This window comes from Sinocyclocheilus anshuiensis, unplaced genomic scaffold (assembly GCF_001515605.1).
Source record: "Sinocyclocheilus anshuiensis isolate Anshui unplaced genomic scaffold, SAMN03320099.WGS_v1.1 scaffold412, whole genome shotgun sequence".
NCBI classification, from domain to species: domain Eukaryota; kingdom Metazoa; phylum Chordata; class Actinopteri; order Cypriniformes; family Cyprinidae; genus Sinocyclocheilus; species Sinocyclocheilus anshuiensis.
The window spans coordinates 2,388,411-2,400,314 of NW_015558661.1; the positions used below are offsets into that span (position 1 = coordinate 2,388,411).

Below are 11,904 nucleotides of genomic sequence, written 5' to 3' on the forward strand. Positions count from 1 at the left end.
CTCTCCGCTCGCGGCTTAGCAAATCAACACGGCGGTGACGTCAGCGCACATCCTCGCCGGAGTCCTGACAAACACTGCTAAAGTGAGACACCTAGGGGGCTGTCGAATATAGGCCAGCGTGTCTGGGACACTATCTATCACCGCGTTTGGACTTTAATCATTAACCTTCAAGCATCATCACCTTTGCTACTACTTCTACAACCAGGTAACAACTTCTCACTGAAGTCTGCAGCGAGCGCGATATTTAAATTCGTATTTAGAACCCATGAGTGCAACATCCACTATTTTTACACATTCTTGAAACCTATTTGTTCGTAAACGTAAATATGTTATTTTGCTGTAATTCTTGTCTAGCTGTGAGTACCTGGAGCTTTTGTTACTATGCCAAATTCCTTGTGTACTTGACCCAAATAAACTCATTCAAACAAACAAATAAAACATGACAATTGGCAGAGATACAACTATTTCAAAATCTGAAATCTGAGGGTGCAAAAAAAATAATAATATTGAGAAAATGGCCTTTAAAATGGTCCAAATGAAGTTCTTAGCAATGCATATTACTAATCAAAAATGAAGTTTTGATATATTTGCGGTAGGAAATTTACAAAATATCTTCATGGAACATGATGTTTACTTAATATCCTAATGATTTTTGGCATAAAAGAAAAATCAATAATTTTGACCCATGCATTTGTTGGCTATTGCTACAAATATATCTGTGCTACTCATGACTGTTTTTTTGGTCAAGGGTCACAAATGCACTTTTAAGATACTCTCTTTGTATTTAAAAAATGTAATTAGCCACCACTTGTAGTACACTTGAGTGTACTATGAAAGATAGTTCAAGTGTACTACAAGTGGTAACTAAATAAATTTTTTAAATACAGAGATAGTATGTAAAAAGTGCATTTTAGTTCATATTCATGGTGTCCCAAAAGAGCACAGTTGAGTAGGATACACTTAGATGATCTTAAGTTTATCTTAAGAAGTACTAAATAATAATTTTTAGTATATTAAGTACAAAATTTGTGCACGAAAATAGAGCACTTTAAGTATATTATGGAAGTGTATTTTTTTCACCTGGGGAGGCTTTAAAAATGAAAAAGATTAAATGGATTACTCGTTTGACTGTAAATGTTTTATTCATTCATTTATTGTGATTTTTTTAATCTATTTAAACCTTTAAATGCTTAATTAAACGTTTTATAATCAAACAACAGTTCTTGGTAGAATATAATGATATATGCTTAATTTAACTAGAATTATACTTAATTAGTATTAGGTTAAAATAAATCATGCAGGCTACATTTCATTAAATTGTGTTGACAAACTGAACATTGTCATTCTACAAATTCTATTCCATTGCCATCAGCTACTTTTGTCACTTGTATTTTCAGTGCAATGACAGCCTGAAAATGGAGGGAAACGGTGTTAGACCCTGTAAAACTTGAGATGGGAGATCATAGAGTGCCATCACCTTTGAGCTGCATGCTGTGCTGGCTTACTTAGGGATAAAGACAAAGGCACTGCCCTAATCTCCATCTAATCCACATTTTACTGGAGAGGACTCTGATAAATCCTAAATTATACACTGATTTTTTTTTTTATAATCAAAAGCACAAGCTAACACAGTTTAAAAAAACATGAAATTACATTCGAAAATGAGGTATAAACGATATATGTTTACATTAAAATTATTCTTTGAAATCTAACTCTAAAATTTAAGCTCTTTGGTAAAGTCATACATGTTCATTCATGCATTATAAACATATGTGAGATGATGTTCTTTAATGAAAGTCGCATTTATGTGCAATTCATTGGCCTTGGCTCTGCAGGAGTGCAGGAGACACTTATTATTGAATTCGTGTAATTATTATAATTACACATACATATTTTGATGCATAACACCATGAAATAGCTTCTGAATGCACTAAGAGTATGTTTGCTGCCTATTTATCCACATAGTACATATTCACATATATAAACCATCATTAGCGATGTACTGAGGTAGGTAATGACATACCCTGGAGGTTTTGCCCATGAGCTAACAGTGGATCTTCGTGAATTTCGCTCAAAGCTTTGACTGAATAGGCTCTTTTTACACTTGTATAATCCTGGGGGTGTCTTATGCATTAAGGGCCTGCCCCAATGACCTCTGACCTTGGCTGGATTTTCTCCTGTACAAAATGCCCCTTCTTGTGCATGGCTAAAAATTCCTTTTGAGACTTTTCATCATGTAGGTATCTATTCTATCATGCAATTCATCCATAAAGGCTATCATATCTGAGCCAACTGCAGGTTTAGAGTTAGGCTTAAATGGATTTAAGACACAGTAACTCCTAATTATATTATTAGGTACTTCATTTGAGCCTTATAAGTAGCACATGGAACAGTTTACAGAGCAACTTTAATTTTATGTTACATTTTTGGTACGATAAATCTTAAATCTACTTATAAATGTCTAACATCACACTTTTGGCTTCATTTACAGCATTAAGTTTTTTTTTCATTAAGAAGAATGGGTGACATTCTCGTTGTTAATGGATTGAAATAGTCATGTTGACAGAGCCATTTGCTCTACTGAGTGCATATTTGCCTTCACTCTCCCTCCAGCCTTATACCTGTTTGGTTAGATGACAAGGTGATCCCTTGATCAATACTGATGTGGTATCAGCAGGCTGAACAATAGAACTGTGCTGGTAAACCTTTACTGGTTTCAAGTGACAAGAATCTCATTCTCAGAGGTCACAGATCTCACAATCTCTGACTGCGCTCTTTGTATTAGGACAGGCACATTCCAGTCACTGATTACTATTTTGTATTTGCAAAATGAGATGCAGACATAGAGGAGAGCATGGATAATTGTAACACTCCATAAATGTAATATCAGTGATTAATTATATCAGTGTAAGCATGTATACGATTACATTTTCTATCTCTTCCCACACTATTGGAAAGTTTCAGCAATAGTTGATATAAATGTTTTTAAAAACACCTGTTTTGAGTTGAGTTAAACTTTTACGTAAATTTTTGTGTACATTGAGTTTTAAATTTTATTTAAAATAAATAAAATCATACAAATAATGTTGCACCTTCAAACATTATGTATGTTTGTATTGTTTTTGTATCAATATTTTTAAAAAACCTCTTTCATCATTGTGCAAAAAAACAAAAACAAACAAAAAACAGATGACAACTAAAGACATGACTATTAATATTAATAGATGATTTTAAACTGCTGTTGTAGTTCCCTCATGTTGTTATCCATTTAACATGTACATATGAAATATATACATTTACATGAGATAATTTGTTTTTATTTAAACAAAAATAATAAATTAATTTATTGAGAATAAACAAAACAAAAATATAAATCTCACCCCAGCCTTTATTTAGTTGTAGTTTCAATGTATCTGATTCGATTACATTTAATTGGCAAACTGAAATTGATACATTTTATGAATAACTAAGAAAAAAGTGTTATAATTATCCTTGCTCTCCATCTGAGTAACAGATTTAGTTACTGTCATCCTCTCACATCATAAGTTGATCCACTTTCCTCATAGCCGTCTCTCCATTACTGACCTCTGCCTCACACACCGAATCTTCAATCTTCTTTTCTTCCTCATAACCGGCTCATCTGATCCTAATGACTGTTAATACCAAATGATCTGAATCTGTGAGGTACTGTGGGGGTCACCTCAATATTTCATACACTGTGTGGTCATTAATCACAAGAGCTTTAAATAGAAAAACGTCTCTTGATTACTGTAATTTTAAAAATGGTAGTAAAACTTTGATTAAATTTAGCACGGGGCAGGGCATCGTCACTAAAATGAATGGAAAGAAGGTGCCAAGTCTACTACAGAACTGTCAGATGAGATGCGATGTCCATCATAGGTGCACTTTTCCATCAGGTTAGTGGGTGGTTTGCTTCCTTTTATGGGAGCGGCCCGGGCCCTTAACCAGAGTGTTCTAATGAATACTAACCCCTTTTAAAAGGAGCTTCCCTGCAGTTTCCATTGGGTGGAAATTTTATAAACTTTTTTTCAGGTCTGAAGCAGCTTAGAGAGACTATTGTCCCCCTGTTGAACAAGACCTGGACACTCAAAACAGTTTAAACAATGCCAATGATGATTAATGACAGGCCTGTCAAACAAACAGCACTGACTAAGGCTCGCGCTCACAGCAATCCTGTGACTGAAGAAAATCAAATAAAAACCACACACTCCATTGTTCAAAGCTTCCAATAAGAGGTTAAATATATACTAGTATGAAAGAGCTCTAACCTGTATAGACCAGTGCCCGATTTTTGAACTACTACATTCGGTTACTGCCTCAGATTGAGTGTACTTTGTGCTTACACTCACTAATTGGAATGAATTGAAACACATGTGATGAAATTCGACAGTATTTATTTTTTTGCAAACAACACGTCCTGGAGCTTTTCAAAAGGGCAACGAGGAAAACTGTTTGTTAGTTGTACAGATAAACATTTGCGATGACGTCTGTCGGAGAATGCCTTTCCTCTGTGTAACAGTAGGGATGCAGGATGGGAGCCCGGGGCCTTCGTAGAGATCCAAAGAGCCCTGCTGACCCTGCCTGGTGCACCTCTGCAGAACACAGTGGTACAGAGCACCATACACGCCTTTCATTCAGCCAAAGAAAAGGCCACTTTTTTTCTCATTCTCTCCTCTCTAAGTGTAAGACCCCAGCTGTCCTCAGTCAAGCAGAATTCCAACTTTCCCTCCAAAAAAATTCTCTCATTGTCCATCCTGGAGGTGGCCGAACCCTCCTCTCCATAGTGCTTAACCACTGGACCGGGCGCAAACAACAGAGTAATCATATTACAGTGTCCCTGGGAAAAAAGGGACAGCTATCCACAGGGAATCTCCTGTGGCTAATCCCTGCGAGGCCACTGCTTTTCTTCTCCAGCGCCGAGTCCACCTTTCACAGCGGTTTCGGAGGCACACAGGCCTTTAACCGCTCAAGGATATCGGCTTCACGTCTCTCCTTCTGCATTCCCCTCGAATCTACGGCAAATATCAAGAAACCACTGCCTCTTCGTCTCTCGTTCGTGCAATTTTATTTTGGTACCTTCATTACCTCACCTTCTTTATTCTACGGCTCCTCATTTTCGTTGCCCCTATGACTGTAGACATGATTGCCGTTATTGTAAATAATTAATAAGCTGTAATATATCACCTCTAATTAAACATATTAGTCAGCGGAGTCTTGCAGAATTACTACCCCGAGTCCGTGTCCAGTGATATTCAAATGAGCCTCATTCCCATCAATAATGCAAATAGATGCACTATAAACATTTCTCACTGTACAGTAACTGCTGCAGCCCACGGGAGCATTTGAACATAATTTAGAATTAACATCATTAGCATGACATGACTGAGCATGATAACTGATATTTGGTAAAGTTTTCAGGAATCTATTCTTATGTAAAAATCATTTTCCAATGATACTATGTTGCAATTATGTTAATTGCTAATGTGTGCATCATTTGAACATAATTTAGAATTAACATCATTAGCATTCGCTTTTATTCACACTGTAGGTCTGCAAAGAAAATCATTATCTGCACAGATAGAATCAGATAGAATCTTATTATGCAACAGTTACTTCTAGTCCTCAAATTTTATTGGATGAGAGGCATTCCAAGAGCACTGATGTCGTCCAACAGCGCTGGGACTTTCTACTGTTTGTATCACTCTGCTTGGTTGTTTTCACTTTCCAGACAGACTGCCAGTCTCTGTATTAGTGGTGGGGATTTTTCAGTGACTCTTTTTGTCAGGTTACATTGATACACCAAAGTTGAGACAAGTGATTGGCCTTAAATCATTCAATCACTTGAATCAGGAATGAAGTGACTGTCCTCATGAGTGAATCATTTGAATCATTGAATGAATCAACCCAACAGATTCATTCAAAAACACAGATTCATTCAGGAATGAAACAAGTGACTGACCTTATAAGCGATTTCCAATATTGATGACTTATAAGTCATTTGAATCATTTACTCAATCGATTTGTTCAAAAACACTGAATGCAAGAACTGTATTGAACAGAAGAATGTAAACAAACAAAACTTGACTGGAACAACACTGAAAATTTCTGAGATGTACAACAGACAAGCATCATAATAGAAAATGAATGAATTAATGAATGAATGAATTAATGAATGAATGCAGAAAAAAGGCAACTAGTTTTCTGCAAGTTCCTCTAGTAAATTACAGAAATTCAAGGCATCCTTATTTTTCCATTAATTTCAGCAATAAGAAAACAACACTTTCCCTTGTGAAATATGTAGATATTTAGTCAAGTTTTCAGGAATCTATTCTTATGTAAAAATTAATTTTCCAATGATACTATGTTGCAATTATGTTAACTGTCAATGTGTGTTTCATACTTCATAAATATATCACCAGTAAATATAGATCACATTTTCCTTTTTTATGAAAAAATGATGGTTCTTATAAGTGGATCATTTGAATCATTCACTGATTCATTCAAATTCCTGATTCATTCAGTAACAAAACAACACCACTGTCAGAGACAACACTGCAAAAACAGACAAAGTCTAGCACTATTATAAGTTACTGAATATTAACTTCTTGTTTACAGAAATGTTGTATAGAATCAATGTGACAATCATGCTGTTGGTTTGAATCATGCATCATGGCTGTGACCATATTTGAGAAGAATGGACATCTCTTGCTCTGTGATATTGTTTAGTTATGGTGAACAGTTAGTGCTATCCTCAACTAGTTATTTGGTATGTTCTTCCCTAGGATTTTGAAAAATGAAACTTAATTTAAAAACGCTTTTTCCCTTTTTAAATTTTTTTAAAGTTACACCTGGAGAGAGATAAAAGGGGCTAACAAATCCAGCTGGGCTCGTGTAAAGAGAACAGTGGCTAATTTAAAAGAAACCCCTGCTTGCTATTTTTCCTGGGTACCAGTTGGTCTTCTAACAGATGTTGAACACACGATTTAACGGAGATGCTATATATCAAAGTATACTGGACTGTCTCTCGTTTCCTTTTAAGTTATGACTTCTGCAGCGCTGTCAATGAATTGCAAGCTGTAATGACTGACCGCCTATACGCTACGCTGATTTATAACAGCAAATTTGTCAAACCGGACATTAAATCTCTGAATTACAAGAGTCTTTTCCAGACCGGCATGTATTTTCAACCTAAGATCGCATTCTCTGTGGTTACAGGAGCAATTCTTTGGGTTAAAAGGTGACGGCCGTTCTCAGTTTCCTCTGAGAGAAGCTAGGATGACTTTGAGGCCCATTGACGTGGATGAGCTGGAATGAAAAATAGAAGCAAATAATTCCGAACGCTAAGACAGGAGAGTGATTTAAGACACGGAGGAGGATACGAAGCAGAATGTTCTCAACTGGAATGCACATTGGCTTTCACAGCATGGGCCTGGGCAGGCAGTCAAAACCAAACAGAAAACTCCAAAGCAACTAGCAGAGTACTTCCAACACATAGGTCGAACTAAAATATGTCATTTAAAAATGTTATTCAATCCTATCTAATCCGTTTAAACAAGGCCCGGTCGCTCCAATTTCTACCGTGTTATGTAAATGAGTGGTAACCATCCAAATGTCGATTTGATTAACCGTCAGATTTATCCTTTCCAGGCATAAACAACAAGTGTTTACAGTATAATTCTAGTAACAGGAAGCAGATCGAGGTTCTGTGTGAGATCCACCCAGGACCGGACCAGCTGTATGGCCCCAGCTAACACCATTGTTACGTGCCGGGGGTTGGGAGGACTATGAGGGCCTCTAATCTGCTGCTATGTGTTGGCTGTTATTGAAGAAGAAAGAGAGAGTGAGATAAAAGTGATGCCAATGTTTTCCCGGATGGCCTCGGTCCAGAAGAAAGCCACATTAAACCATATGGCAGCGGATTCAACCAAAATCAATGTTCGAAAGCCACTTTTTTTTCATTGCATCAACATCTTGAGAAGTTTAGAGCGAGTGCATCTAAACAGGAAATCTTAAAATCAGCCTTTTGATAGACCATATGCCATGTGTTTGGCAATTGCCACATCGTTTGAGGGACCAGCATTACATAATCTTGTCTGCTGGCTGCCAGAAAGGGACAGGACAGGCTACTATGCCGCTTCTTTTCTGCTTAATCTGATGGGACAACAGCATTCTTCTGTGAGAACAAGAAGGACTTGTACGGGCCAGGTAGAAGAAGAAAGCAAGCGGAACATTGTGAGATTTGGGGGTTTATTTCCCAGCAAAGCATGTGACTAACAGGAAAGCTGTGGGGAAATAACTGAAAGTAAAAATGGAAATAAATTGTGGTAAAATACGACGTACATAAATAAGAATTACAAGCTGGGTATAGTTTTAGTTAACTATAAAATCCCTGACACTGATAAAAAAAAAAAAATAATAAAATACACTATAACCGACTACACTAATAATAAATCATTATTAAATAAAAGTAACAAGCATGCATACTGATTATACTAAAATATGATATATATCCTTAAAAACATAGTGAAAATCTAATGATTCAATAAAATGATATTCAACAGAATAAAAACTACAGTAACCAAATTAATTTGAGACATTGGAGGGCAGCTGCCTCCGAGGATGAAATCAAAATGCTTAAACCATAAATAAACTAAGATCTTGATTTAGCAAAGGCAGTAGCACAGTAATGTGGAAAGCAGAGCTTGTTTAAGCTGTTGCAAATGACGGATACATGTAAAATGTTTGTACATGATGGGCCTGGGCAGGCAGTCAAAACCAAACAGAAAACTCCAAAGCAACTAGCAGAGTACTTCCAACACATAGGTCGAACTAAAATATGTCATTTAAAAATGTTATTCAATCCTATCTAATCCGTTTAAACAAGGCCCGGTCGCTCCAATTTCTACCGTGTTATGTAAATGAGTGGTAACCATCCAAATGTCGATTTGATTAACCGTCAGATTTATCCTTTCCAGGCATAAACAACAAGTGTTTACAGTATAATTCTAGTAACAGGAAGCAGATCGAGGTTCTGTGTGAGATCCACCCAGGACCGGACCAGCTGTATGGCCCCAGCTAACACCATTGTTACGTGCCGGGGGTTGGGAGGACTATGAGGGCCTCTAATCTGCTGCTATGTGTTGGCTGTTATTGAAGAAGAAAGAGAGAGTGAGATAAAAGTGATGCCAATGTTTTCCCGGATGGCCTCGGTCCAGAAGAAAGCCACATTAAACCATATGGCAGCGGATTCAACCAAAATCAATGTTCGAAAGCCACTTTTTTTTCATTGCATCAACATCTTGAGAAGTTTAGAGCGAGTGCATCTAAACAGGAAATCTTAAAATCAGCCTTTTGATAGACCATATGCCATGTGTTTGGCAATTGCCACATCGTTTGAGGGACCAGCATTACATAATCTTGTCTGCTGGCTGCCAGAAAGGGACAGGACAGGCTACTATGCCGCTTCTTTTCTGCTTAATCTGATGGGACAACAGCATTCTTCTGTGAGAACAAGAAGGACTTGTACGGGCCAGGTAGAAGAAGAAAGCAAGCGGAACATTGTGAGATTTGGGGGTTTATTTCCCAGCAAAGCATGTGACTAACAGGAAAGCTGTGGGGAAATAACTGAAAGTAAAAATGGAAATAAATTGTGGTAAAATACGACGTACATAAATAAGAATTACAAGCTGGGTATAGTTTTAGTTAACTATAAAATCCCTGACACTGATAAAAAAAAAAAAATAATAAAATACACTATAACCGACTACACTAATAATAAATCATTATTAAATAAAAGTAACAAGCATGCATACTGATTATACTAAAATATGATATATATCCTTAAAAACATAGTGAAAATCTAATGATTCAATAAAATGATATTCAACAGAATAAAAACTACAGTAACCAAATTAATTTGAGACATTGGAGGGCAGCTGCCTCCGAGGATGAAATCAAAATGCTTAAACCATAAATAAACTAAGATCTTGATTTAGCAAAGGCAGTAGCACAGTAATGTGGAAAGCAGAGCTTGTTTAAGCTGTTGCAAATGACGGATACATGTAAAATGTTTGTACATGTTTATGTAGGATGGCAAAAAGCAACAAGCTGGTATATTGATTTATGAGCAGCTCAGGGGTTTCAGCTGGCATGCGGGAAAGCACATTCATTGTATAGTTTTCTTTGTGCAATCATTTGTAAAGCTTAGTTAAATCATTTATAATTTGTCAAATCAATTTGCAAATCAAAGTAAGGGCAATAAAACATCATATACAAAATATGCATGACTATTGTTTAATGAGAGAATATTGATAGAAATCTTTCTAATTGAAAACTGTTTCATCAGAATTAATGGTTAAAGCAAAGGTTTAGTAATTCCATGACCCAGTGGTGACCCAGGACCAGAAGAGCTGCTGTAACATAAGCCTGCCTCACTTCAAACAAGTTCTTCCAGAATAGGTTGTTCCTAACTATGTAATTTAACTTGCTTTGATTTACAACATGTGAAATACGTACAAAATTGGAATGAATCTATAAACTCTAAAAAAAAAAAAGTTTCATCTGCCTCCTCTGGATATGAACAGGTCTCAGATATGTGCTCTGAAGCCACACACTTCCATTGCAAATACCCAAATATACAATGGCTATTATTGCACTGGTGATTTAGGTAGTGACAACCTGTGCAGGTTTCAGACACACAGATCAGTACCTGATCGATGGGGTCTCTGCTCCCTGTGGAGTCTGCTTCCATAATACAACATTCAATGGAACCTGCCAGGATCATTTACATAGGTTAATGGTAATTAACCCAGCTTTAAAATCCAACTCAGATTCAGATGCGAGTTATTCTGAAAATATGTTGACTTTTAGGCTTTTTCATTGAATTCTTAATCAGTACAACGACTTTGTATTTTATTTTACTTTATTCATATATAAAGCAATGGTCATTTATGAACAAATTCTCAAAACAGATTAATTTTCCAGGAACATCTGAAAACTTTATTAATCTTTATTAATCAGACTAAATTCTGATAATAAAAAAATGTATTATAATAAACAGTCAAACTACATATCATATTAGCCTATTTAATCAAATGCAAAGGTATAATAAAACCAAACGTTATATAGTGATATCTTTTATATGGGGTTACTTTAGGCTCTTTCAAATCACTGAAAAGTAAGGAGACAAAATATGTCACCATATTTTGAGAAGGACTCATTTGAGGTGTTGATCAAACCTACAATATACAGACAGCATTTCCAACATCTACTCCAGCTCTTTTGTCCAGGATGACCAGGCCTTTAGGAACTCAGAAGCTCATGAGTCACAGAGGAGCTTGATTTGTGAGCACATGTGCTAAATGAAGTAGGCTACCTTAGGAATGAAAAACCAAGTAGTAAAAATTGTTAATGACATATAAAAGCTGACATGTTTGATATAGCTAAGTATACAGCATGATAAACGCAAAACGTATGTGACAAACTCTTTTGAATCTTGGACTCTTGTCTCAAACTTTCTCTGTTACATTAACAGGCCACTTAATCAAAGCGATTTTAAATGGGAAGCACCTGAATAAGATTTCTGGATTAACTGCAGAGGAAACTGCTGTTTCATCCAATGCCTATCATTCTGCTGTCACATTTTCTCTGGCTACAAGGCTGAAAAAGATATGTCGTTCCAATATGGTAAAAAGAAAAATATGTATCAAAACACTGCCTTTGTATGTTTTTAGTTAGCCTACATTGGCCTGTTGCGAGTCAACAACCGCTGTCAGCGACACATCATTTAGGGCGGTGCTTTACTGCCACCCAGTGGACAACAACGTGTAAGTGCAGCTGCTCAATGCAACCCAAAAGAGCTGTGAACCGTTGAATTTCACAATA

At 36.4% G+C, this 11,904-nt stretch overlaps 1 long non-coding RNA gene across 1 annotated transcript; it reads right to left on the minus strand.

The window, feature by feature from the left end:
- Positions 1 to 9,297: 9,297 nt before the first annotated feature.
- Positions 9,298 to 11,501, minus strand: LOC107681086 (uncharacterized). Its single transcript, XR_001633221.1, has 3 exons — positions 11,263 to 11,501; positions 10,730 to 10,791; positions 9,298 to 9,645 (listed from the first exon to the last, which is right to left on the minus strand). It is a non-coding gene; the product is annotated as an uncharacterized LOC107681086 (long non-coding RNA).
- Between the last annotated feature and the right edge of the window lie 403 nt (positions 11,502 to 11,904).